Below are 27,469 nucleotides of genomic sequence, written 5' to 3'. Positions count from 1 at the left end.
ATAATAATGTGAATTTTTGTTTGAATAAGTTGTTTTTAAGACAAGCATTATTGTTATGCTATAGGTATCAATGGGAAAAATGGTGCTTATTTCCAACTTGTGGAACTGCCATGAATGCGACTCTGTGCCTATTTATGGTGTAAAAATTCCCTGGAACCTCCATTAAAATAGCCTTGCAAATAAATGACGGTTGACTAACACAGACAGTAACGTGAGTTTACAAAGTTCTCTGAGGAACAGAGTTTTGTAGAAAAGTCGACGAAGATGGGATTCGAACCCATGCGTGCAGAGCACAATGGATTAGCAGTCCATCGCCTTAACCACTCGCCCACCTCGTCTAACAGTGGCGCACGCATGCTGTTTGACGCAGTCGGTGAAGTGCACGGTGGCCGTATCTCTAATTTGTGTTATTTTTACAGTTACAGATTGGGGATGATAATAATGTGAATTTTTGTTTGTGTTAGTTGTTTTTAAGACAAGCCTTAGTGTTATGCACTACACATCGGGGGGAAAAATGTGTGCTTTTTTCCTGTCGATTTTGCCGTCAAGTGTCAGGGCAAATTGGTTCTCTTTGCCGAGGTGAGGAAAAGACAGGGTGTGCTCTTGTTTTCTGGACTCAATCAAAATAATTTTGATTTGAGCTCTAATTTGCGTTATTTTTACAGTTACAGATTGGGGATGATAATAATGTGAATTTTTGTTTGAATAAGTTGTTTTTAAGACAAGCATTATTGTTATGCTATAGGTATCAATGGGAAAAATGGTGCTTATTTCCAACTTGTGGAACTGCCATGAATGCGACTCTGTGCCTATTTATGGTGTAAAAATTCCCTGGACCCTCCATTAAAATAGCCTTGCAAATAAATGACAGTTGACTAACACAGACAGTAACGTGAGTTTACAAAGTTCTCTGAGGAACAGAGTTTTGTAGAAAAGTCGACGAAGATGGGATTCTCTTTGCCGAGGTGAGGAAAAGACAGGGTGTGCTCTTGTTTTCTGGACTCAATCAAAATAATTTTGATTTGAGCTCTAATTTGCATTATTTTTACAGTTAAAAATTGGGGATGATAATAATGTGAATTTTTGTTTGAATAAGTTGTTTTTAAAACAAGCATTATTGTTATGCTATAGGTATCAATGGGAAAAATGGTGCTTTTTTCCAACTTGTGGAACTGCCATGAATGCGACTCTGTGCCTATTTATGGTGTAAAAATTCCCTGGACCCTCCATTAAAATAGCCTTGCAAATAAATGACGGTTGACTAACACAGACAGTAACGTGAGTTTACAAAGTTCTCTGAAGAACAGAGTTTTGTAGAAAAGTCGACGAAGTTGGGATTCTAACCCATGCATGCAGAGCACAATGGATTAGCAGTCCATCGCCTTAACTACTCGGCCACCTCGTCTGACAATGGCGCACGCATGCTGTTAGACGCAGTCGGTGAAGTGCACGGTGGCCGTATCTCTAATTTGTGTTATTTTTACAGTTACAGATTGGGGATGATAATAATGTGAATTTTTGTTTGTGTTAGTTGTTTTTAAGACAAGCCTTAGTGTTATGCACTACACATCGGGGGAAAAAATGTGTGCTTTTTTCCTGTCGATTTTGCCGTCAAGTGTCAGGGCAAATTGGTTCTCTTTGACGAGGTGAGGAAAAGACAGGGTGTGCTCTTGTTTTCTGGACTCAATCAAAATAATTTTGATTTGAGCTCTAATTTGCGTTATTTTTACAGTTACAGATTGGGGATGATAATAATGTGAATTTTTGTTTGAATAAGTTGTATTTAAGACAAGCATTATTGTTATGCTATAGGTATCAATGGGAAAAATGGTGCTTATTTCCAACTTGTGGAACTGCCATGAATGCGACTCTGTGCCTATTTATGGTGTAAAAACTCCCTGGACCCTCCATTAAAATAGCCTTGCAAATAAATGACGGTTGACTAACACAGACAGTAACGTGAGTTTACAAAGTTCTCTGAGGAACAGAGTTTTGTAGAAAAGTCGACGAAGATGGGATTCGAACCCATGCGTGCAGAGCACAATGGATTAGCAGTCCATCGCCTTAACCACTCGGCCACCTCGTCTAACAGTGGCACACGCATGCTGTTTGACGCAGTCGGTGAAGTGCACGGTGGCCGTATCTCTAATTTGTGTTATTTTTACAGTTACAGATTGGGGATGATAATAATGTGAATTTTTGTTTGTGTTAGTTGTTTTTAAGACAAGCCTTAGTGTTATGCACTACACATCGGGGGGAAAAATGTGTGCTTTTTTCCTGTCGATTTTGCCGTCAAGTGTCAGGGCAAATTGGTTCTCTTTGCCGAGGTGAGGAAAAGACAGGGTGTGCTCTTGTTTTCTGGACTCAATCAAAATAATTTTGATTTGAGCTCTAATTTGCGTTATTTTTACAGTTACAGATTGGGGATGATAATAATGTGAATTTTTGTTTGAATAAGTTGTTTTTAAGACAAGCATTATTGTTATGCTATAGGTATCAATGGGAAAAATGGTGCTTATTTCCAACTTGTGGAACTGCCATGAATGCGACTCTGTGCCTATTTATGGTGTAAAAATTCCCTGGAACCTCCATTAAAATAGCCTTGCAAATAAATGACGGTTGACTAACACAGACAGTAACGTGAGTTTACAAAGTTCTCTGAGGAACAGAGTTTTGTAGAAAAGTCGACGAAGATGGGATTCGAACCCATGCGTGCAGAGCACAATGGATTAGCAGTCCATCGCCTTAACCACTCGGCCACCTCGTCTAACAGTGGCACACGCATGCTGTTTGACGCAGTCGGTGAAGTGCACGGTGGCCGTATCTCTAATTTGTGTTATTTTTACAGTTACAGATTGGGGATGATAATAATGTGAATTTTTGTTTGTGTTAGTTGTTTTTAAGACAAGCCTTAGTGTTATGCACTACACATCGGGGGAAAAAATGTGTGCTTTTTTCCTGTCGATTTTGCCGTCAAGTGTCAGGGCAAATTGGTTCTCTTTGACGAGGTGAGGAAAAGACAGGGTGTGCTCTTGTTTTCTGGACTCAATCAAAATAATTTTGATTTGAGCTCTAATTTGCGTTATTTTTACAGTTACAGATTGGGGATGATAATAATGTGAATTTTTGTTTGAATAAGTTGTTTTTAAGACAAGCATTATTGTTATGCTATAGGTATCAATGGGAAAAATGGTGCTTATTTCCAACTTGTGGAACTGCCATGAATGCGACTCTGTGCCTATTTATGGTGTAAAAATTCCCTGGACCCTCCATTAAAATAGCCTTGCAAATAAATGACAGTTGACTAACACAGACAGTAACGTGAGTTTACAAAGTTCTCTGAGGAACAGAGTTTTGTAGAAAAGTCGACGAAGATGGGATTCGAACCGATGCGTGCAGAGCACAATGGATTAGCAGTCCATCGCCTTAACCACTCGGCCACCTCGTCTGACAGTGGCGCACGCATGCTGTTAGACGCAGTCGGTGAAGTGCACGGTGGCCGTATCTCTAATTTGTGTTATTTTTACAGTTACAGATTGGGGATGATAATAATGTGAATTTTTGTTTGTGTTAGTTGTTTTTAAGACAAGCCTTAGTGTTATGCACTACACATCGGGGGGAAAAATGTGTGCTTTTTTCCTGTCGATTTTGCCGTCAAGTGTCAGGGCAAATTGGTTCTCTTTGCCGAGGTGAGGAAAAGACAGGGTGTGCTCTTGTTTTCTGGACTCAATCAAAATAATTTTGATTTGAGCTCTAATTTGCGTTATTTTTACAGTTACAGATTGGGGATGATAATAATGTGAATTTTTGTTTGAATAAGTTGTTTTTAAGACAAGCATTATTGTTATGCTATAGGTATCAATGGGAAAAATGGTGCTTATTTCCAACTTGTGGAACTGCCATGAATGCGACTCTGTGCCTATTTATGGTGTAAAAATTCCCTGGAACCTCCATTAAAATAGCCTTGCAAATAAATGACGGTTGACTAACACAGACAGTAACGTGAGTTTACAAAGTTCTCTGAGGAACAGAGTTTTGTAGAAAAGTCGACGAAGATGGGATTCGAACCCATGCGTGCAGAGCACAATGGATTAGCAGTCCATCGCCTTAACCACTCGCCCACCTCGTCTAACAGTGGCGCACGCATGCTGTTTGACGCAGTCGGTGAAGTGCACGGTGGCCGTATCTCTAATTTGTGTTATTTTTACAGTTACAGATTGGGGATGATAATAATGTGAATTTTTGTTTGTGTTAGTTGTTTTTAAGACAAGCCTTAGTGTTATGCACTACACATCGGGGGGAAAAATGTGTGCTTTTTTCCTGTCGATTTTGCCGTCAAGTGTCAGGGCAAATTGGTTCTCTTTGCCGAGGTGAGGAAAAGACAGGGTGTGCTCTTGTTTTCTGGACTCAATCAAAATAATTTTGATTTGAGCTCTAATTTGCGTTATTTTTACAGTTACAGATTGGGGATGATAATAATGTGAATTTTTGTTTGAATAAGTTGTTTTTAAGACAAGCATTATTGTTATGCTATAGGTATCAATGGGAAAAATGGTGCTTATTTCCAACTTGTGGAACTGCCATGAATGCGACTCTGTGCCTATTTATGGTGTAAAAATTCCCTGGACCCTCCATTAAAATAGCCTTGCAAATAAATGACAGTTGACTAACACAGACAGTAACGTGAGTTTACAAAGTTCTCTGAGGAACAGAGTTTTGTAGAAAAGTCGACGAAGATGGGATTCTCTTTGCCGAGGTGAGGAAAAGACAGGGTGTGCTCTTGTTTTCTGGACTCAATCAAAATAATTTTGATTTGAGCTCTAATTTGCATTATTTTTACAGTTAAAAATTGGGGATGATAATAATGTGAATTTTTGTTTGAATAAGTTGTTTTTAAAACAAGCATTATTGTTATGCTATAGGTATCAATGGGAAAAATGGTGCTTTTTTCCAACTTGTGGAACTGCCATGAATGCGACTCTGTGCCTATTTATGGTGTAAAAATTCCCTGGACCCTCCATTAAAATAGCCTTGCAAATAAATGACGGTTGACTAACACAGACAGTAACGTGAGTTTACAAAGTTCTCTGAAGAACAGAGTTTTGTAGAAAAGTCGACGAAGTTGGGATTCTAACCCATGCATGCAGAGCACAATGGATTAGCAGTCCATCGCCTTAACTACTCGGCCACCTCGTCTGACAATGGCGCACGCATGCTGTTAGACGCAGTCGGTGAAGTGCACGGTGGCCGTATCTCTAATTTGTGTTATTTTTACAGTTACAGATTGGGGATGATAATAATGTGAATTTTTGTTTGTGTTAGTTGTTTTTAAGACAAGCCTTAGTGTTATGCACTACACATCGGGGGAAAAAATGTGTGCTTTTTTCCTGTCGATTTTGCCGTCAAGTGTCAGGGCAAATTGGTTCTCTTTGACGAGGTGAGGAAAAGACAGGGTGTGCTCTTGTTTTCTGGACTCAATCAAAATAATTTTGATTTGAGCTCTAATTTGCGTTATTTTTACAGTTACAGATTGGGGATGATAATAATGTGAATTTTTGTTTGAATAAGTTGTATTTAAGACAAGCATTATTGTTATGCTATAGGTATCAATGGGAAAAATGGTGCTTATTTCCAACTTGTGGAACTGCCATGAATGCGACTCTGTGCCTATTTATGGTGTAAAAACTCCCTGGACCCTCCATTAAAATAGCCTTGCAAATAAATGACGGTTGACTAACACAGACAGTAACGTGAGTTTACAAAGTTCTCTGAGGAACAGAGTTTTGTAGAAAAGTCGACGAAGATGGGATTCGAACCCATGCGTGCAGAGCACAATGGATTAGCAGTCCATCGCCTTAACCACTCGGCCACCTCGTCTAACAGTGGCACACGCATGCTGTTTGACGCAGTCGGTGAAGTGCACGGTGGCCGTATCTCTAATTTGTGTTATTTTTACAGTTACAGATTGGGGATGATAATAATGTGAATTTTTGTTTGTGTTAGTTGTTTTTAAGACAAGCCTTAGTGTTATGCACTACACATCGGGGGGAAAAATGTGTGCTTTTTTCCTGTCGATTTTGCCGTCAAGTGTCAGGGCAAATTGGTTCTCTTTGCCGAGGTGAGGAAAAGACAGGGTGTGCTCTTGTTTTCTGGACTCAATCAAAATAATTTTGATTTGAGCTCTAATTTGCGTTATTTTTACAGTTACAGATTGGGGATGATAATAATGTGAATTTTTGTTTGAATAAGTTGTTTTTAAGACAAGCATTATTGTTATGCTATAGGTATCAATGGGAAAAATGGTGCTTATTTCCAACTTGTGGAACTGCCATGAATGCGACTCTGTGCCTATTTATGGTGTAAAAATTCCCTGGAACCTCCATTAAAATAGCCTTGCAAATAAATGACGGTTGACTAACACAGACAGTAACGTGAGTTTACAAAGTTCTCTGAGGAACAGAGTTTTGTAGAAAAGTCGACGAAGATGGGATTCGAACCCATGCGTGCAGAGCACAATGGATTAGCAGTCCATCGCCTTAACCACTCGGCCACCTCGTCTAACAGTGGCACACGCATGCTGTTTGACGCAGTCGGTGAAGTGCACGGTGGCCGTATCTCTAATTTGTGTTATTTTTACAGTTACAGATTGGGGATGATAATAATGTGAATTTTTGTTTGTGTTAGTTGTTTTTAAGACAAGCCTTAGTGTTATGCACTACACATCGGGGGAAAAAATGTGTGCTTTTTTCCTGTCGATTTTGCCGTCAAGTGTCAGGGCAAATTGGTTCTCTTTGACGAGGTGAGGAAAAGACAGGGTGTGCTCTTGTTTTCTGGACTCAATCAAAATAATTTTGATTTGAGCTCTAATTTGCGTTATTTTTACAGTTACAGATTGGGGATGATAATAATGTGAATTTTTGTTTGAATAAGTTGTATTTAAGACAAGCATTATTGTTATGCTATAGGTATCAATGGGAAAAATGGTGCTTATTTCCAACTTGTGGAACTGCCATGAATGCGACTCTGTGCCTATTTATGGTGTAAAAATTCCCTGGAACCTCCATTAAAATAGCCTTGCAAATAAATGACAGTTGACTAACACAGACAGTAACGTGAGTTTACAAAGTTCTCTGAGGAACAGAGTTTTGTAGAAAAGTCGACGAAGATGGGATTCGAACCGATGCGTGCAGAGCACAATGGATTAGCAGTCCATCGCCTTAACCACTCGGCCACCTCGTCTGACAGTGGCGCACGCATGCTGTTAGACGCAGTCGGTGAAGTGCACGGTGGCCGTATCTCTAATTTGTGTTATTTTTACAGTTACAGATTGGGGATGATAATAATGTGAATTTTTGTTTGTGTTAGTTGTTTTTAAGACAAGCCTTAGTGTTATGCACTACACATCGGGGGGAAAAATGTGTGCTTTTTTCCTGTCGATTTTGCCATCAAGTGTCAGGGCAAATTGGTTCTCTTTGCCGAGGTGAGGAAAAGACAGGGTGTGCTCTTGTTTTCTGGACTCAATCAAAATAATTTTGATTTGAGCTCTAATTTGCGTTATTTTTACAGTTACAGATTGGGGATGATAATAATGTGAATTTTTGTTTGAATAAGTTGTTTTTAAGACAAGCATTATTGTTATGCTATAGGTATCAATGGGAAAAATGGTGCTTATTTCCAACTTGTGGAACTGCCATGAATGCGACTCTGTGCCTATTTATGGTGTAAAAATTCCCTGGACCCTCCATTAAAATAGCCTTGCAAATAAATGACGGTTGACTAACACAGACAGTAACGTGAGTTTACAAAGTTCTCTGAGGAACAGAGTTTTGTAGAAAAGTCGACGAAGATGGGATTCTCTTTGCCGAGGTGAGGAAAAGACAGGGTGTGCTCTTGTTTTCTGGACTCAATCAAAATAATTTTGATTTGAGCTCTAATTTGCATTATTTTTACAGTTAAAAATTGGGGATGATAATAATGTGAATTTTTGTTTGAATAAGTTGTTTTTAAAACAAGCATTATTGTTATGCTATAGGTATCAATGGGAAAAATGGTGCTTTTTTCCAACTTGTGGAACTGCCATGAATGCGACTCTGTGCCTATTTATGGTGTAAAAATTCCCTGGACCCTCCATTAAAATAGCCTTGCAAATAAATGACGGTTGACTAACACAGACAGTAACGTGAGTTTACAAAGTTCTCTGAAGAACAGAGTTTTGTAGAAAAGTCGACGAAGTTGGGATTTTAACCCATGCATGCAGAGCACAATGGATTAGCAGTCCATCGCCTTAACTACTCGGCCACCTCGTCTGACAATGGCGCACGCATGCTGTTAGACGCAGTCGGTGAAGTGCACGGTGGCCGTATCTCTAATTTGTGTTATTTTTACAGTTACAGATTGGGGATGATAATAATGTGAATTTTTGTTTGTGTTAGTTGTTTTTAAGACAAGCCTTAGTGTTATGCACTACACATCGGGGGGAAAAATGTGTGCTTTTTTCCTGTCGATTTTGCCGTCAAGTGTCAGGGCAAATTGGTTCTCTTTGCCGAGGTGAGGAAAAGACAGGGTGTGCTCTTGTTTTCTGGACTCAATCAAAATAATTTTGATTTGAGCTCTAATTTGCGTTATTTTTACAGTTACAGATTGGGGATGATAATAATGTGAATTTTTGTTTGAATAAGTTGTTTTTAAGACAAGCATTATTGTTATGCTATAGGTATCAATGGGAAAAATGGTGCTTATTTCCAACTTGTGGAACTGCCATGAATGCGACTCTGTGCCTATTTATGGTGTAAAAATTCCCTGGAACCTCCATTAAGATAGCCTTGCAAATAAATGACGGTTGACTAACACAGACAGTAACGTGAGTTTACAAAGTTCTCTGAGGAACAGAGTTTTGTAGAAAAGTCGACGAAGATGGGATTCGAACCCATGCGTGCAGAGCACAATGGATTAGCAGTCCATCGCCTTAACCACTCGCCCACCTCGTCTAACAGTGGCGCACGCATGCTGTTTGACGCAGTCGGTGAAGTGCACGGTGGCCGTATCTCTAATTTGTGTTATTTTTACAGTTACAGATTGGGGATGATAATAATGTGAATTTTTGTTTGTGTTAGTTGTTTTTAAGACAAGCCTTAGTGTTATGCACTACACATCGGGGGGAAAAATGTGTGCTTTTTTCCTGTCGATTTTGCCGTCAAGTGTCAGGGCAAATTGGTTCTCTTTGCCGAGGTGAGGAAAAGACAGGGTGTGCTCTTGTTTTCTGGACTCAATCAAAATAATTTTGATTTGAGCTCTAATTTGCGTTATTTTTACAGTTACAGATTGGGGATGATAATAATGTGAATTTTTGTTTGTGTTAGTTGTTTTTAAGACAAGCCTTAGTGTTATGCACTACACATCGGGGGGGAAAATGTGTGCTTTTTTCCTGTCGATTTTGCCGTCAAGTGTCAGGGCAAATTGGTTCTCTTTGCCGAGGTGAGGAAAAGACATGGTGTGCTCTTGTTTTCTGGACTCAATCAAAATAATTTTGATTTGAGCTCTAATTTGCATTATTTTTACAGTTAAAAATTGGGGATGATAATAATGTGAATTTTTGTTTGAATAAGTTGTTTTTAAGACAATCATTATTGTTATGCTATAGGTATCAATGGGAAAAATGGTGCTTATTTCCAACTTGTGGAACTGCCATGAATGCGACTCTGTGCCTATTTATGGTGTAAAAATTCCCTGGACCCTCCATTAAAATAGCCTTGCAAATAAATGACAGTTGACTAACACAGACAGTAACGTGAGTTTACAAAGTTCTCTGAGGAACAGAGTTTTGTAGAAAAGTCGACGAAGATGGGATTCGAACCCATGCGTGCAGAGCACAATGGATTAGCAGTCCATCGCCTTAACCACTCGGCCACCTCGTCTAACAGTGGCGCACGCATGCTGTTTGACGCAGTCGGTGAAGTGCACGGTGGCCGTATCTCTAATTTGTGTTATTTTTACAGTTACAGATTGGGGATGATAATAATGTGAATTTTTGTTTGTGTTAGTTGTTTTTAAGACAAGCCTTAGTGTTATGCACTACACATCGGGGGGAAAAATGTGTGCTTTTTTCCTGTCGATTTTGCCGTCAAGTGTCAGGGCAAATTGGTTCTCTTTGCCGAGGTGAGGAAAAGACAGGGTGTGCTCTTGTTTTCTGGACTCAATCAAAATAATTTTGATTTGAGCTCTAATTTGCGTTATTTTTACATTTACAGATTGGGGATGATAATAATGTGAATTTTTGTTTGAATAAGTTGTTTTTAAGACAAGCATTATTGTTATGCTATAAGTATCAATGGGAAAAATGGTGCTTATTTCCAACTTGTGGAACTGCCATGAATGCGACTCTGTGCCTATTTATGGTGTAAAAATTCCCTGGAACCTCCATTAAAATAGCCTTGCAAATAAATGACGGTTGACTAACACAGACAGTAACGTGAGTTTACAAAGTTCTCTGAAGAACAGAGTTTTGTAGAAAAGTCGACGAAGTTGGGATTCTAACCCATGCATGCAGAGCACAATGGATTAGCAGTCCATCGCCTTAACCACTCGGCCACCTCGTCTGACAATGGCGCACGCATGCTGTTAGACGCAGTCGGTGAAGTGCACGGTGGCCGTATCTCTAATTTGTGTTATTTTTACAGTTACAGATTGGGGATGATAATAATGTGAATTTTTGTTTGTGTTAGTTGTTTTTAAGACAAGCCTTAGTGTTATGCACTACACATCGGGGGGAAAAATGTGTGCTTTTTTCCTGTCGATTTTGCCATCAAGTGTCAGGGCAAATTGGTTCTCTTTGACGAGGTGAGGAAAAGACAGGGTGTGCTCTTGTTTTCTGGACTCAATCAAAATAATTTTGATTTGAGCTCTAATTTGCGTTATTTTTACAGTTACAGATTGGGGATGATAATAATGTGAATTTTTGTTTGAATAAGTTGTTTTTAAGACAAGCATTATTGTTATGCTATAGGTATCAATGGGAAAAATGGTGCTTATTTCCAACTTGTGGAACTGCCATGAATGCGACTCTGTGCCTATTTATGGTGTAAAAATTCCTTGGACCCTCCATTAAAATAGCCTTGCAAATAAATGACAGTTGACTAACACAGACAGTAACGTGAGTTTACAAAGTTCTCTGAGGAACAGAGTTTTGTAGAAAAGTCGACAAAGATGGGATTCGAACCGATGCGTGCAGAGCACAATGGATTAGCAGTCCATCGCCTTAACCACTCGGCCACCTCGTCTGACAGTGGCGCACGCATGCTGTTAGACGCAGTCGGTGAAGTGCACGGTGGCCGTATCTCTAATTTGTGTTATTTTTACAGTTACAGATTGGGGATGATAATAATGTGAATTTTTGTTTGTGTTAGTTGTTTTTAAGACAAGCCTTAGTGTTATGCACTACACATCGGGCGGGAAAATGTGTGCTTTTTTTCCTGTCGATTTTGCCGTCAAGTGTCAGGGCAAATTGGTTCTCTTTGCCGAGGTGAGGAAAAGACAGGGTGTGCTCTTGTTTTCTGGACTCAATCAAAATAATTTTGATTTGAGCTCTAATTTGCGTTATTTTTACAGTTACAGATTGGGGATGATAATAATGTGAATTTTTGTTTGAATAAGTTGTTTTTAAGACAAGCATTATTGTTATGCTATAGGTATCAATGGGAAAAATGGTGCTTATTTCCAACTTGTGGAACTGCCATGAATGCGACTCTGTGCCTATTTATGGTGTAAAAATTCCCTGGACCCTCCATTAAAATAGCCTTGCAAATAAATGACGGTTGACTAACACAGACAGTAACGTGAGTTTACAAAGTTCTCTGAGGAACAGAGTTTTGTAGAAAAGTCGACGAAGATGGGATTCTCTTTGCCGAGGTGAGGAAAAGACAGGGTGTGCTCTTGTTTTCTGGACTCAATCAAAATAATTTTGATTTGAGCTCTAATTTGCATTATTTTTACAATTAAAAATTGGGGATGATAATAATGTGAATTTTTGTTTGAATAAGTTGTTTTTAAAACAAGCATTATTGTTATGCTATAGGTATCAATGGGAAAAATGGTGCTTTTTTCCAACTTGTGGAACTGCCATGAATGCGACTCTGTGCCTATTTATGGTGTAAAAATTCCCTGGACCCTCCATTAAAATAGCCTTGCAAATAAATGACGGTTGACTAACACAGACAGTAACGTGAGTTTACAAAGTTCTCTGAAGAACAGAGTTTTGTAGAAAAGTCGACGAAGTTGGGATTTTAACCCATGCATGCAGAGCACAATGGATTAGCAGTCCATCGCCTTAACTACTCGGCCACCTCGTCTGACAATGGCGCACGCATGCTGTTAGACGCAGTCGGTGAAGTGCACGGTGGCCGTATCTCTAATTTGTGTTATTTTTACAGTTACAGATTGGGGATGATAATAATGTGAATTTTTGTTTGTGTTAGTTGTTTTTAAGACAAGCCTTAGAGTTATGCACTACACATCGGGGGAAAAAATGTGTGCTTTTTTCCTGTCGATTTTGCCATCAAGTGTCAGGGCAAATTGGTTCTCTTTGACGAGGTGAGGAAAAGACAGGGTGTGCTCTTGTTTTCTGGACTCAATCAAAATAATTTTGATTTGAGCTCTAATTTGCGTTATTTTTACAGTTACAGATTGGGGATGATAATAATGTGAATTTTTGTTTGAATAAGTTGTTTTTAAGACAAGCATTATTGTTATGCTATAGGTATCAATGGGAAAAATGGTGCTTATTTCCAACTTGTGGAACTGCCATGAATGCGACTCTGTGCCTATTTATGGTGTAAAAATTCCCTGGACCCTCCATTAAAATAGCCTTGCAAATAAATGACAGTTGACTAACACAGACAGTAACGTGAGTTTACAAAGTTCTCTGAGGAACAGAGTTTTGTAGAAAAGTCGACGAAGATGGGATTCGAACCGATGCGTGCAGAGCACAATGGATTAGCAGTCCATCGCCTTAACCACTCGGTCACCTCGTCTGACAGTGGCGCACGCATGCTGTTAGACGCAGTCGGTGAAGTGCACGGTGGCCGTATCTCTAACTTGTGTTATTTTTACAGTTACAGATTGGGGATGATAATAATGTGAATTTTTGTTTGTGTTAGTTGTTTTTAAGACAAGCCTTAGTGTTATGCACTACACATCAGAGGGAAAAATGTGTGCTTTTTTCCTGTCGATTTTGCCGTCAAGTGTCAGGGCAAATTGGTTCTCTTTGCCGAGGTGAGGAAAAGACAGGGTGTGCTCTTGTTTTCTGGACTCAATCAAAATAATTTTGATTTGAGCTCTAATTTGCGTTATTTTTACAGTTACAGATTGGGGATGATAATAATGTGAATTTTTGTTTGAATAAGTTGTTTTAAGACAAGTCTTAGTGTTATGCACTACACATCGGGGGGAAAAATGTGTGCTTTTTTCCTGTCGATTTTGCCGTCAAGTGTCAGGGCAAATTGGTTCTCTTTGCCGAGGTGAGGAAAAGACATGGTGTGCTCTTGTTTTCTGGACTCAATCAAAATAATTTTGATTAAAGCTCTAATTTGCGTTATTTTTACAGTTACAGATTGGGGATGATAATAATGTGAATTTTTGTTTGAATAAGTTGTTTTTAAGACAAGCATTATTGTTATGCTATAGGTATCAATGGGAAAAATGGTGCTTATTTCCAACTTGTGGAACTGCCATGAATGCGACTCTGTGCCTATTTATGGTGTAAAAATTCCCTGGACCCTCCATTAAAATAGCCTTGCAAATAAATGACAGTTGACTAACACAGACAGTAACGTGAGTTTACAAAGTTCTCTGAGGAACAGAGTTTTGTAGAAAAGTCGACGAAGATGGGATTCGAACCCATGCGTGCAGAGCACAATGGATTAGCAGTCCATCGCCTCGGCCACCTCGTCTGACAGTGGCGCACGCATGCTGTTAGACGCAGTCGGTGAAGTGCACGGTGGCCGTATCTCTAATTTGTGTTATTTTTACAGTTACAGATTGGGGATGATAATAATGTGAATTTTTGTTTGTGTTAGTTGTTTTTAAGACAAGCCTTAGTGTTATGCACTACACATCGGGGGGAAAAATGTGTGCTTTTTTCCTGTCGATTTTGCCGTCAAGTGTCAGGGCAAATTGGTTCTCTTTGCCGAGGTGAGGAAAAGACAGGGTGTGCTCTTGTTTTCTGGACTCAATCAAAATAATTTTGATTTGAGCTCTAATTTGCGTTATTTTTACAGTTACAGATTGGGGATGATAATAATGTGAATTTTTGTTTGAATAAGTTGTTTTTAAGACAAGCATTATTGTTATGCTATAGGTATCAATGGGAAAAATGGTGCTTATTTCCAACTTGTGGAACTGCCATGAATGCGACTCTGTGCCTATTTATGGTGTAAAAATTCCCTGGACCCTCCATTAAAATATCCTTGCAAATAAATGACAGTTGACTAACACAGACAGTAACGTGAGTTTACAAAGTTCTCTGAGGAACAGAGTTTTGTAGAAAAGTCGACGAAGATGGGATTCGAACCGATGCGTGCAGAGCACAATGGATTAGCAGTCCATCGCCTTAACCACTCGGTCACCTCGTCTGACAGTGGCGCACGCATGCTGTTAGACGCAGTCGGTGAAGTGCACGGTGGCCGTATCTCTAATTTGTGTTATTTTTACAGTTACAGATTGGGGATGATAATAATGTGAATTTTTGTTTGTGTTAGTTGTTTTTAAGACAAGCCTTAGTGTTATGCACTACACATCGGGGGGAAAAATGTGTGCTTTTTTCCTGTCGATTTTGCCGTCAAGTGTCAGGGCAAATTGGTTCTCTTTGCCGAGGTGAGGAAAAGACAGGGTGTGCTCTTGTTTTCTGGACTCAATCAAAATAATTTTGATTTGAGCTCTAATTTGCGTTATTTTTACAGTTACAGATTGGGGATGATAATAATGTGAATTTTTGTTTGAATAAGTTGTTTTTAAGACAAGCATTATTGTTATGCTATAGGTATCAATGGGAAAAATGGTGCTTATTTCCAACTTGTGGAACTGCCATGAATGCGACTCTGTGCCTATTTATGGTGTAAAAATTCCCTGGACCCTCCATTAAAATATCCTTGCAAATAAATGACAGTTGACTAACACAGACAGTAACGTGAGTTTACAAAGTTCTCTGAGGAACAGAGTTTTGTAGAAAAGTCGACGAAGATGGGATTCGAACCGATGCGTGCAGAGCACAATGGATTAGCAGTCCATCGCCTTAACCACTCGGTCACCTCGTCTGACAGTGGCGCACGCATGCTGTTAGACGCAGTCGGTGAAGTGCACGGTGGCCGTATCTCTAATTTGTGTTATTTTTACAGTTACAGATTGGGGATGATAATAATGTGAATTTTTGTTTGTGTTAGTTGTTTTTAAGACAAGCCTTAGTGTTATGCACTACACATCGGGGGGAAAAATGTGTGCTTTTTTCCTGTCGATTTTGCCGTCAAGTGTCAGGGCAAATTGGTTCTCTTTGCCGAGGTGAGGAAAAGACAGGGTGTGCTCTTGTTTTCTGGACTCAATCAAAATAATTTTGATTTGAGCTCTAATTTGCGTTATTTTTACAGTTACAGATTGGGGATGATAATAATGTGAATTTTTGTTTGAATAAGTTGTTTGAAGACAAGCATTATTGTTATGCTATAGGTATCAATGGGAAAAATGGTGCTTATTTCCAACTTGTGGAACTGCCATGAATGCGACTCTGTGCCTATTTATGGTGTAAAAATTCCCTGGACCCTCCATTAAAATATCCTTGCAAATAAATGACAGTTGACTAACACAGACAGTAACGTGAGTTTACAAAGTTCTCTGAGGAACAGAGTTTTGTAGAAAAGTCGACGAAGATGGGATTCGAACCGATGCGTGCAGAGCACAATGGATTAGCAGTCCATCGCCTTAACCACTCGGTCACCTCGTCTGACAGTGGCGCACGCATGCTGTTAGACGCAGTCGGTGAAGTGCACGGTGGCCGTATCTCTAATTTGTGTTATTTTTACAGTTACAGATTGGGGATGATAATAATGTGAATTTTTGTTTGTGTTAGTTGTTTTTAAGACAAGCCTTAGTGTTATGCACTACACATCGGGGGGAAAAATGTGTGCTTTTTTCCTGTCGATTTTGCCGTCAAGTGTCAGGGCAAATTGGTTCTCTTTGCCGAGGTGAGGAAAAGACAGGGTGTGCTCTTGTTTTCTGGACTCAATCAAAATAATTTTGATTTGAGCTCTAATTTGCGTTATTTTTACAGTTACAGATTGGGGATGATAATAATGTGAATTTTTGTTTGAATAAGTTGTTTGAAGACAAGCATTATTGTTATGCTATAGGTATCAATGGGAAAAATGGTGCTTATTTCCAACTTGTGGAACTGCCATGAATGCGACTCTGTGCCTATTTATGGTGTAAAAATTCCCTGGACCCTCCATTAAAATAGCCTTGCAAATAAATGACAGTTGACTAACACAGACAGTAACGTGAGTTTACAAAGTTCTCTGAGGAACAGAGTTTTGTAGAAAAGTCGACGAAGATGGGATTCGAACCGATGCGTGCAGAGCACAATGGATTAGCAGTCCATCGCCTTAACCACTCGGTCACCTCGGCTGACAGTAGCGCACGCATGCTGTTAGACGCAGTCGGTGAAGTGCACGGTGGCCGTATCTCTAATTTGTGTTATTTTTACAGTTACAGATTGGGGATGATAATAATGTGAATTTTTGTTTGTGTTAGTTGTTTTTAAGACAAGCCTTAGTGTTATGCACTACACATCGGGGGGAAAAATGTGTGCTTTTTTCCTGTCGATTTTGCCGTCAAGTGTCAGGGCAAATTGGTTCTCTTTGCCGAGGTGAGGAAAAGACAGGGTGTGCTCTTGTTTTCTGGACTCAATCAAAATAATTTTGATTTGAGCTCTAATTTGCGTTATTTTTACAGTTACAGATTGGGGATGATAATAATGTGAATTTTTGTTTGAATAAGTTGTTTTTAAGACAAGCATTATTGTTATGCTATAGGTATCAATGGGAAAAATGGTGCTTATTTCCAACTTGTGGAACTGCCATGAATGCGACTCTGTGCCTATTTATGGTGTAAAAATTCCCTGGACCCTCCATTAAAATAGCCTTGCAAATAAATGACAGTTGACTAACACAGACAGTAACGTGAGTTTACAAAGTTCTCTGAGGAACAGAGTTTTGTAGAAAAGTCGACGAAGATGGGATTCGAACCGATGCGTGCAGAGCACAATGGATTAGCAGTCCATCGCCTTAACCACTCGGTCACCTCGTCTGACAGTGGCGCACGCATGCTGTTAGACGCAGTCGGTGAAGTGCACGGTGGCCGTATCTCTAATTTGTGTTATTTTTACAGTTACAGATTGGGGATGATAATAATGTGAATTTTTGTTTGTGTTAGTTGTTTTTAAGACAAGCCTTAGTGTTATGCACTACACATCGGGGGGAAAAATGTGTGCTTTTTTCCTGTCGATTTTGCCGTCAAGTGTCAGGGCAAATTGGTTCTCTTTGACGAGGTGAGGAAAAGACAGGGTGTGCTCTTGTTTTCTGGACTCAATCAAAATAATTTTGATTTGAGCTCTAATTTGCGTTATTTTTACAGTTACAGATTGGGGATGATAATAATGTGAATTTTTGTTTGAATAAGTTGTTTTTAAGACAAGCATTATTGTTATGCTATTGGTATCAATGGGAAAAATGGTGCTTATTTCCAACTTGTGGAACTGCCATGAATGCGACTCTGTGCCTATTTATGGTGTAAAAATTCCCTGGACCCTCCATTAAAATAGCCTTGCAAATAAATGACGGTTGACTAACACAGACAGTAACGTGAGTTTACAAAGTTCTCTGAGGAACAGAGTTTTGTAGAAAAGTCGACGAAGATGGGATTCGAACCGATGCGTGCAGAGCACAATGGATTAGCAGTCCATCGCCTTAACCACTCGGTCACCGGCGCACGCATGCTGTTAGACGCAGTCGGTGAAGTGCACGGTGGCCGTATCTCTAATTTGTGTTATTTTTACAGTTACAGATTGGGGATGATAATAATGTGAATTTTTGTTTGTGTTAGTTGTTTTTAAGACAAGCCTTAGTGTTATGCACTACACATCGGGGGGAAAAATGTGTGCTTTTTTCCTGTCGATTTTGCCGTCAAGTGTCAGGGCAAATTGGTTCTCTTTGCCGAGGTGAGGAAAAGACATGGTGTGCTCTTGTTTTCTGGACTCAATCAAAATAATTTTGATTTGAGCTCTAATTTGCGTTATTTTTACAGTTACAGATTGGGGATGATAATAATGTGAATTTTTGTTTGAATAAGTTGTTTTTAAGACAAGCATTATTGTTATGCTATAGGTATCAATGGGAAAAATGGTGCTTATTTCCAACTTGTGGAACTGCCATGAATGCGACTCTGTGCCTATTTATGGTGTAAAAATTCCCTGGACCCTCCATTAAAATAGCCTTGCAAATAAATGACAGTTGACTAACACAGACAGTAACGTGAATTTACAAAGTTCTCTGAGGAACAGAGTTTTGTAGAAAAGTCGACGAAGATGGGATTCGAACCCATGCGTGCAGAGCACAATGGATTAGCAGTCCATCGCCTTAACCACTCGGCCACCTCGTCTGACAGTGGCGCACGCATGCTGTTAGACGCAGTCGGTGAAGTGCACGGTGGCCGTATCTCTAATTTGTGTTATTTTTACAGTTACAGATTGGGGATGATAATAATGTGAATTTTTGTTTGTGTTAGTTGTTTTTAAGACAAGCCTTAGTGTTATGCACTACACATCGGGGGGAAAAATGTGTGCTTTTTTCCTGTCGATTTTGCCGTCAAGTGTCAGGGCAAATTGGTTCTCTTTGCCGAGGTGAGGAAAAGACAGGGTGTGCTCTTGTTTTCTGGACTCAATCAAAATAATTTTGATTTGAGCTCTAATTTGCGTTATTTTTACAGTTACAGATTGGGGATGATAATAATGTGAATTTTTGTTTGAATAAGTTGTTTTAAGACAAGCATTATTGTTATGCTATAGGTATCAATGGGAAAAATGGTGCTTATTTCCAACTTGTGGAACTGCCATGAATGCGACTCTGTGCCTATTTATGGTGTAAAAATTCCCTGGACCCTCCATTAAAATAGCCTTGCAAATAAATGACGGTTGACTAACACAGACAGTAACGTGAGTTTACAAAGTTCTCTGAGGAACAGAGTTTTGTAGAAAAGTCGACGAAGATGGGATTCGAACCCATGCGTGCAGAGAATAATGGATTAGCAGTCCATCGCCTTAACCACTCGGCCACCTCGTCTAACAGTGGCGCACGCATGCTGTTTGACGCAGTCGGTGAAGTGCACGGTGGCCGTATCTCTAATTTGTGTTATTTTTACAGTTACAGATTGGGGATGATAATAATGTGAATTTTTGTTTGTGTTAGTTGTTTTTAAGACAAGCCTTAGTGTTATGCACTACACATCGGGGGGAAAAATGTGTGCTTTTTTCCTGTCGATTTTGCCGTCAAGTGTCAGGGCAAATTGGTTCTCTTTGCCGAGGTGAGGAAAAGACAGGGTGTGCTCTTGTTTTCTGGACTAAATCAAAATAATTTTGATTTGAGCTCTAATTTGCGTTATTTTTACAGTTACAGATTGGGGATGATAATAATGTGAATTTTTGTTTGTGTTAGTTGTTTTTAAGACAAGCCTTAGTGTTATGCACTACACATCGGGGGGGAAAATGTGTGCTTTTTTCCTGTCGATTTTGCCGTCAAGTGTCAGGGCAAATTGGTTCTCTTTGCCGAGGTGAGGAAAAGACATGGTGTGCTCTTGTTTTCTGGACTCAATCAAAATAATTTTGATTTGAGCTCTAATTTGCATTATTTTTACAGTTAAAAATTGGGGATGATAATAATGTGAATTTTTGTTTGAATAAGTTGTTTTTAAGACAAGCATTATTGTTATGCTATAGGTATCAATGGGAAAAATGGTGCTTATTTCCAACTTGTGGAACTGCCATGAATGTGACTCTGTGCCTATTTATGGTGTAAAAATTCCCTGGACCCTCCATTAAAATAGCCTTGCAAATAAATGACAGTTGACTAACACAGACAGTAACGTGAGTTTACAAAGTTCTCTGAGGAACAGAGTTTTGTAGAAAAGTCGACGAAGATGGGATTCGAACCCATGCGTGCAGAGCACAATGGATTAGCAGTCCATCGCCTTAACCACTCGGCCACCTCGTCTGACAGTGGCGCACGCATGCTGTTAGACGCAGTCGGTGAAGTGCACGGTGGCCGTATCTCTAATTTGTGTTATTTTTACAGTTACAGATTGGGGATGATAATAATGTGAATTTTTGTTTGTGTTAGTTGTTTTTAAGACAAGCCTTAGTGTTATGCACTACACATCGGGGGGAAAAATGTGTGCTTTTTTCCTGTCGATTTTGCCGTCAAGTGTCAGGGCAAATTGGTTCTCTTTGCCGAGGTGAGGAAAAGACAGGGTGTGCTCTTGTTTTCTGGACTCAATCAAAATAATTTTGATTTGAGCTCTAATTTGCGTTATTTTTACAGTTACAGATTGGGGATGATAATAATGTGAATTTTTGTTTGAATAAGTTGTTTTTAAGACAAGCATTATTGTTATGCTATAGGTATCAATGGGAAAAATGGTGCTTATTTCCAACTTGTGGAACTGCCATGAATGCGACTCTGTGCCTATTTATGGTGTAAAAATTCCCTGGACCCTCCATTAAAATAGCCTTGCAAATAAATGACGGTTGACTAACACAGACAGTAACGTGAGTTTACAAAGTTCTCTGAGGAACAGAGTTTTGTAGAAAAGTCGACGAAGATGGGATTCTCTTTGCAGAGGTGAGGAAAAGACAGGGTGTGCTCTTGTTTTCTGGACTCAATCAAAATAATTTTGATTTGAGTTCTAATTTGCGTTATTTTTACAGTTACAGATTGGGGATGATAATAATGTGAATTTTTGTTTGAATAAGTTGTTTTTAAGACAAGCATTATTGTTATGCTATAGGTATCAATGGGAAAAATGGTGCTTATTTCCAACTTGTGGAACTGCCATGAATGCGACTCTGTGCCTATTTATGGTGTAAAAATTCCCTGGAACCTCCATTAAAATAGCCTTGCAAATAAATGACGGTTGACTAACACAGACAGTAACGTGAGTTTACAAAGTTCTCTGAGGAACAGAGTTTTGTAGAAAAGTCGACGAAGATGGGATTCGAACCGATGCGTGCAGAGCACAATGGATTAGCAGTCCATCGCCTTAACCACTCGGTCACCTCGTCTGACAGTGGCGCACGCATGCTGTTAGACGCAGTCGGTGAAGTGCACGGTGGCCGTATCTCTAATTTGTGTTATTTTTACAGTTACAGATTGGGGATGATAATAATGTGAATTTTTGTTTGTGTTAGTTGTTTTTAAGACAAGCCTTAGTGTTATGCACTACACATCGGGGGGAAAAATGTGTGCTTTTTTCCTGTCGATTTTGCCGTCAAGTGTCAGGGCAAATTGGTTCTCTTTGCCGAGGTGAGGAAAAGACAGGGTGTGCTCTTGTTTTCTGGACTCAATCAAAATAATTTTGATTTGAGCTCTAATTTGCGTTATTTTTACAGTTACAGATTGGGGATGATAATAATGTGAATTTTTGTTTGAATAAGTTGTTTGAAGACAAGCATTATTGTTATGCTATAGGTATCAATGGGAAAAATGGTGCTTATTTCCAACTTGTGGAACTGCCATGAATGCGACTCTGTGCCTATTTATGGTGTAAAAATTCCCTGGACCCTCCATTAAAATATCCTTGCAAATAAATGACAGTTGACTAACACAGACAGTAACGTGAGTTTACAAAGTTCTCTGAGGAACAGAGTTTTGTAGAAAAGTCGACGAAGATGGGATTCGAACCGATGCGTGCAGAGCACAATGGATTAGCAGTCCATCGCCTTAACCACTCGGTCACCTCGTCTGACAGTGGCGCACGCATGCTGTTAGACGCAGTCGGTGAAGTGCACGGTGGCCGTATCTCTAATTTGTGTTATTTTTACAGTTACAGATTGGGGATGATAATAATGTGAATTTTTGTTTGTGTTAGTTGTTTTTAAGACAAGCCTTAGTGTTATGCACTACACATCGGGGGGAAAAATGTGTGCTTTTTTCCTGTCGATTTTGCCGTCAAGTGTCAGGGCAAATTGGTTCTCTTTGCCGAGGTGAGGAAAAGACAGGGTGTGCTCTTGTTTTCTGGACTCAATCAAAATAATTTTGATTTGAGTTCTAATTTGCGTTATTTTTACAGTTACAGATTGGGGATGATAATAATGTGAATTTTTGTTTGAATAAGTTGTTTTTAAGACAAGCATTATTGTTATGCTATAGGTATCAATGGGAAAAATGGTGCTTATTTCCAACTTGTGGAACTGCCATGAATGCGACTCTGTGCCTATTTATGGTGTAAAAATTCCCTGGAACCTCCATTAAAATAGCCTTGCAAATAAATGACGGTTGACTAACACAGACAGTAACGTGAGTTTACAAAGTTCTCTGAGGAACAGAGTTTTGTAGAAAAGTCGACGAAGATGGGATTCGAACCGATGCGTGCAGAGCACAATGGATTAGCAGTCCATCGCCTTAACCACTCGGTCACCTCGTCTGACAGTGGCGCACGCATGCTGTTAGACGCAGTCGGTGAAGTGCACGGTGGCCGTATCTCTAATTTGTGTTATTTTTACAGTTACAGATTGGGGATGATAATAATGTGAATTTTTGTTTGTGTTAGTTGTTTTTAAGACAAGCCTTAGTGTTATGCACTACACATCGGGGGGAAAAATGTGTGCTTTTTTCCTGTCGATTTTGCCGTCAAGTGTCAGGGCAAATTGGTTCTCTTTGCCGAGGTGAGGAAAAGACAGGGTGTGCTCTTGTTTTCTGGACTCAATCAAAATAATTTTGATTTGAGCTCTAATTTGCGTTATTTTTACAGTTACAGATTGGGGATGATAATAATGTGAATTTTTGTTTGAATAAGTTGTTTGAAGACAAGCATTATTGTTATGCTATAGGTATCAATGGGAAAAATGGTGCTTATTTCCAACTTGTGGAACTGCCATGAATGCGACTCTGTGCCTATTTATGGTGTAAAAATTCCCTGGACCCTCCATTAAAATATCCTTGCAAATAAATGACAGTTGACTAACACAGACAGTAACGTGAGTTTACAAAGTTCTCTGAGGAACAGAGTTTTGTAGAAAAGTCGACGAAGATGGGATTCGAACCGATGCGTGCAGAGCACAATGGATTAGCAGTCCATCGCCTTAACCACTCGGTCACCTCGTCTGACAGTGGCGCACGCATGCTGTTAGACGCAGTCGGTGAAGTGCACGGTGGCCGTATCTCTAATTTGTGTTATTTTTACAGTTACAGATTGGGGATGATAATAATGTGAATTTTTGTTTGTGTTAGTTGTTTTTAAGACAAGCCTTAGTGTTATGCACTACACATCGGGGGGAAAAATGTGTGCTTTTTTCCTGTCGATTTTGCCGTCAAGTGTCAGGGCAAATTGGTTCTCTTTGCCGAGGTGAGGAAAAGACAGGGTGTGCTCTTGTTTTCTGGACTCAATCAAAATAATTTTGATTTGAGCTCTAATTTGCGTTATTTTTACAGTTACAGATTGGGGATGATAATAATGTGAATTTTTGTTTGAATAAGTTGTTTGAAGACAAGCATTATTGTTATGCTATAGGTATCAATGGGAAAAATGGTGCTTATTTCCAACTTGTGGAACTGCCATGAATGCGACTCTGTGCCTATTTATGGTGTAAAAATTCCCTGGACCCTCCATTAAAATAGCCTTGCAAATAAATGACAGTTGACTAACACAGACAGTAACGTGAGTTTACAAAGTTCTCTGAGGAACAGAGTTTTGTAGAAAAGTCGACGAAGATGGGATTCGAACCGATGCGTGCAGAGCACAATGGATTAGCAGTCCATCGCCTTAACCACTCGGTCACCTCGTCTGACAGTAGCGCACGCATGCTGTTAGACGCAGTCGGTGAAGTGCACGGTGGCCGTATCTCTAATTTGTGTTATTTTTACAGTTACAGATTGGGGATGATAATAATGTGAATTTTTGTTTGTGTTAGTTGTTTTTAAGACAAGCCTTAGTGTTATGCACTACACATCGGGGGGAAAAATGTGTGCTTTTTTCCTGTCGATTTTGCCGTCAAGTGTCAGGGCAAATTGGTTCTCTTTGCCGAGGTGAGGAAAAGACAGGGTGTGCTCTTGTTTTCTGGACTCAATCAAAATAATTTTGATTTGAGCTCTAATTTGCGTTATTTTTACAGTTACAGATTGGGGATGATAATAATGTGAATTTTTGTTTGAATAAGTTGTTTTTAAGACAAGCATTATTGTTATGCTATAGGTACCAATGGGAAAAATGGTGCTTATTTCCAACTTGTGGAACTGCCATGAATGCGACTCTGTGCCTATTTATGGTGTAAAAATTCCCTGGACCCTCCATTAAAATAGCCTTGCAAATAAATGACAGTTGACTAACACAGACAGTAACGTGAGTTTACAAAGTTCTCTGAGGAACAGAGTTTTGTAGAAAAGTCGACGAAGATGGGATTCGAACCGATGCGTGCAGAGCACAATGGATTAGCAGTCCATCGCCTTAACCACTCGGTCACCTCGTCTGACAGTGGCGCACGCATGCTGTTAGACGCAGTCGGTGAAGTGCACGGTGGCCGTATCTCTAATTTGTGTTATTTTTACAGTTACAGATTGGGGATGATAATAATGTGAATTTTTGTTTGTGTTAGTTGTTTTTAAGACAAGCCTTAGTGTTATGCACTACACATCGGGGGGAAAAATGTGTGCTTTTTTCCTGTCGATTTTGCCGTCAAGTGTCAGGGCAAATTGGTTCTCTTTGCCGAGGTGAGGAAAAGACAGGGTGTGCTCTTGTTTTCTGGACTCAATCAAAATAATTTTGATTTGAGCTCTAATTTGCGTTATTTTTACAGTTACAGATTGGGGATGATAATAATGTGAATTTTTGTTTGAATAAGTTGTTTTTAAGACAAGCATTATTGTTATGCTATAGGTACCAATGGGAAAAATGGTGCTTATTTCCAACTTGTGGAACTGCCATGAATGCGACTCTGTGCCTATTTATGGTGTAAAAATTCCCTGGACCCTCCATTAAAATAGCCTTGCAAATAAATGACAGTTGACTAACACAGACAGTAACGTGAGTTTACAAAGTTCTCTGAGGAACAGAGTTTTGTAGAAAAGTCGACGAAGATGGGATTCGAACCGATGCGTGCAGAGCACAATGGATTAGCAGTCCATCGCCTTAACCACTCGGTCACCTCGTCTGACAGTGGCGCACGCATGCTGTTAGACGCAGTCGGTGAAGTGCACGGTGGCCGTATCTCTAATTTGTGTTATTTTTACAGTTACAGATTGGGGATGATAATAATGTGAATTTTTGTTTGTGTTAGTTGTTTTTAAGACAAGCCTTAGTGTTATGCACTACACATCGGGGGGGAAAATGTGTGCTTTTTTCCTGTCGATTTTGCCGTCAAGTGTCAGGGCAAATTGGTTCTCTTTGCCGAGGTGAGGAAAAGACATGGTGTGCTCTTGTTTTCTGGACTCAATCAAAATAATTTTGATTTGAGCTCTAATTTGCGTTATTTTTACAGTTACAGATTGGGGATGATAATAATGTGAATTTTTGTTTGAATAAGTTGTTTTTAAGACAAGCATTATTGTTATGCTATAGGTATCAATGGGAAAAATGGTGCTTATTTCCAACTTGTGGAACTGCCATGAATGCGACTCTGTGCCTATTTATGGTGTAAAAATTCCCTGGACCCTCCATTAAAATAGCCTTGCAAATAAATGACAGTTGACTAACACAGACAGTAACGTGAGCTTACAAAGTTCTCTGAGGAACAGAGTTTTGTAGAAAAGTCGACGAAGATGGGATTCGAACCCATGCGTGCAGAGAATAATGGATTAGCAGTCCATCGCCTTAACCACTCGGCCACCTCGTCTAACAGTGGCGCACGCATGCTGTTTGACGCAGTCGGTGAAGTGCACGGTGGCCGTATCTCTAATTTGTGTTATTTTTACAGTTACAGATTGGGGATGATAATAATGTGAATTTTTGTTTGTGTTAGTTGTTTTTAAGACAAGCCTTAGTGTTATGCACTACACATCGGGGGGAAAAATGTGTGCTTTTTTCCTGTCGATTTTGCCGTCAAGTGTCAGGGCAAATTGGTTCTCTTTGCCGAGGTGAGGAAAAGACAGGGTGTGCTCTTGTTTTCTGGACTCAATCAAAATAATTTTGATTTGAGCTCTAATTTGCGTTATTTTTACAGTTACAGATTGGGGATGATAATAATGTGAATTTTTGTTTGAATAAGTTGTTTTTAAGACAAGCATTATTGTTATGCTATAGGTATCAATGGGAAAAATGGTGCTTATTTCCAACTTGTGGAACTGCCATGAATGCGACTCTGTGCCTATTTATGGTGTAAAAATTCCCTGGACACTCCATTAAAATAGCCTTGCAAATAAATGACAGTTGACTAACACAGACAGTAACGTGAGTTTACAAAGTTCTCTGAGGAACAGAGTTTTGTAGATAAGTCGACGAAGATGGGATTCGAACCCATGCGTGCAGAGCACAATGGATTAGCAGTCCATCGCCTTAACCACTCGGTCACCTCGTCTGACAGTGGCGCACGCATGCTGTTAGACGCAGTCGGTGAAGTGCACGGTGGCCGTATCTCTAATTTGTGTTATTTTTACAGTTACAGATTGGGGATGATAATAATGTGAATTTTTTTTGTGTTAGTTGTTTTTAAGACAAGCCTTAGTGTTATGCACTACACATCGGGGGGGAAAATGTGTGCTTTTTTCCTGTCGATTTTGCCGTCAAGTGTCAGGGCAAATTGGTTCTCTTTGCCGAGGTGAGGAAAAGACAGGGTGTGCTCTTGTTTTCTGGACTAAATCAAAATAATTTTGATTTGAGCTCTAATTTGCGTTATTTTTACAGTTACAGATTGGGGATGATAATAATGTGAATTTTTGTTTGTGTTAGTTGTTTTTAAGACAAGCCTTAGTGTTATGCACTACACATCGGGGGGGAAAATGTGTGCTTTTTTCCTGTCGATTTTGCCGTCAAGTGTCAGGGCAAATTGGTTCTCTTTGCCGAGGTGAGGAAAAGACATGGTGTGCTCTTGTTTTCTGGACTCAATCAAAATAATTTTGATTTGAGCTCTAATTTGCGTTATTTTTACAGTTAAAGATTGGGGATGATAATAATGTGAATTTTTGTTTGAATAAGTTGTTTTTAAGACAAGCATTATTGTTATGCTATAGGT

At 39.5% G+C, this 27,469-nt stretch overlaps 7 non-coding genes across 7 annotated transcripts; all 7 read right to left on the bottom strand.

The window, feature by feature from the left end:
- Nucleotides 1–2,004: 2,004 nt before the first annotated feature.
- TRNAS-GCU (transfer RNA serine (anticodon GCU)) lies at nt 2,005–2,086 on the bottom strand. The gene has a single exon. It is a non-coding gene; the product is annotated as a tRNA-Ser (tRNA).
- A 599-nt stretch (nt 2,087–2,685) lies between these two features.
- On the bottom strand, nt 2,686–2,767 carry TRNAS-GCU (transfer RNA serine (anticodon GCU)). The gene has a single exon. It is a non-coding gene; the product is annotated as a tRNA-Ser (tRNA).
- A 3,028-nt stretch (nt 2,768–5,795) lies between these two features.
- On the bottom strand, nt 5,796–5,877 carry TRNAS-GCU (transfer RNA serine (anticodon GCU)). Its single transcript has one exon. It is a non-coding gene; the product is annotated as a tRNA-Ser (tRNA).
- A 599-nt stretch (nt 5,878–6,476) lies between these two features.
- Nucleotides 6,477–6,558, bottom strand: TRNAS-GCU (transfer RNA serine (anticodon GCU)). The gene has a single exon. It is a non-coding gene; the product is annotated as a tRNA-Ser (tRNA).
- Nucleotides 6,559–9,832: 3,274 nt separating this feature from the next.
- Nucleotides 9,833–9,914, bottom strand: TRNAS-GCU (transfer RNA serine (anticodon GCU)). Its single transcript has one exon. It is a non-coding gene; the product is annotated as a tRNA-Ser (tRNA).
- Nucleotides 9,915–18,614: 8,700 nt separating this feature from the next.
- Nucleotides 18,615–18,696, bottom strand: TRNAS-GCU (transfer RNA serine (anticodon GCU)). The gene has a single exon. It is a non-coding gene; the product is annotated as a tRNA-Ser (tRNA).
- A 1,525-nt stretch (nt 18,697–20,221) lies between these two features.
- TRNAS-GCU (transfer RNA serine (anticodon GCU)) lies at nt 20,222–20,303 on the bottom strand. The gene has a single exon. It is a non-coding gene; the product is annotated as a tRNA-Ser (tRNA).
- Between the last annotated feature and the right edge of the window lie 7,166 nt (nt 20,304–27,469).

The sequence above is a fragment of the Pelobates fuscus genome, chromosome 1 (genome assembly GCF_036172605.1).
Source record: "Pelobates fuscus isolate aPelFus1 chromosome 1, aPelFus1.pri, whole genome shotgun sequence".
Classification (NCBI taxonomy): Eukaryota; Metazoa; Chordata; class Amphibia; order Anura; family Pelobatidae; genus Pelobates; species Pelobates fuscus.
The sequence above is the reverse complement of the archived record's forward strand: the minus strand, read 5'-3'. Positions and strand labels throughout refer to the sequence as shown.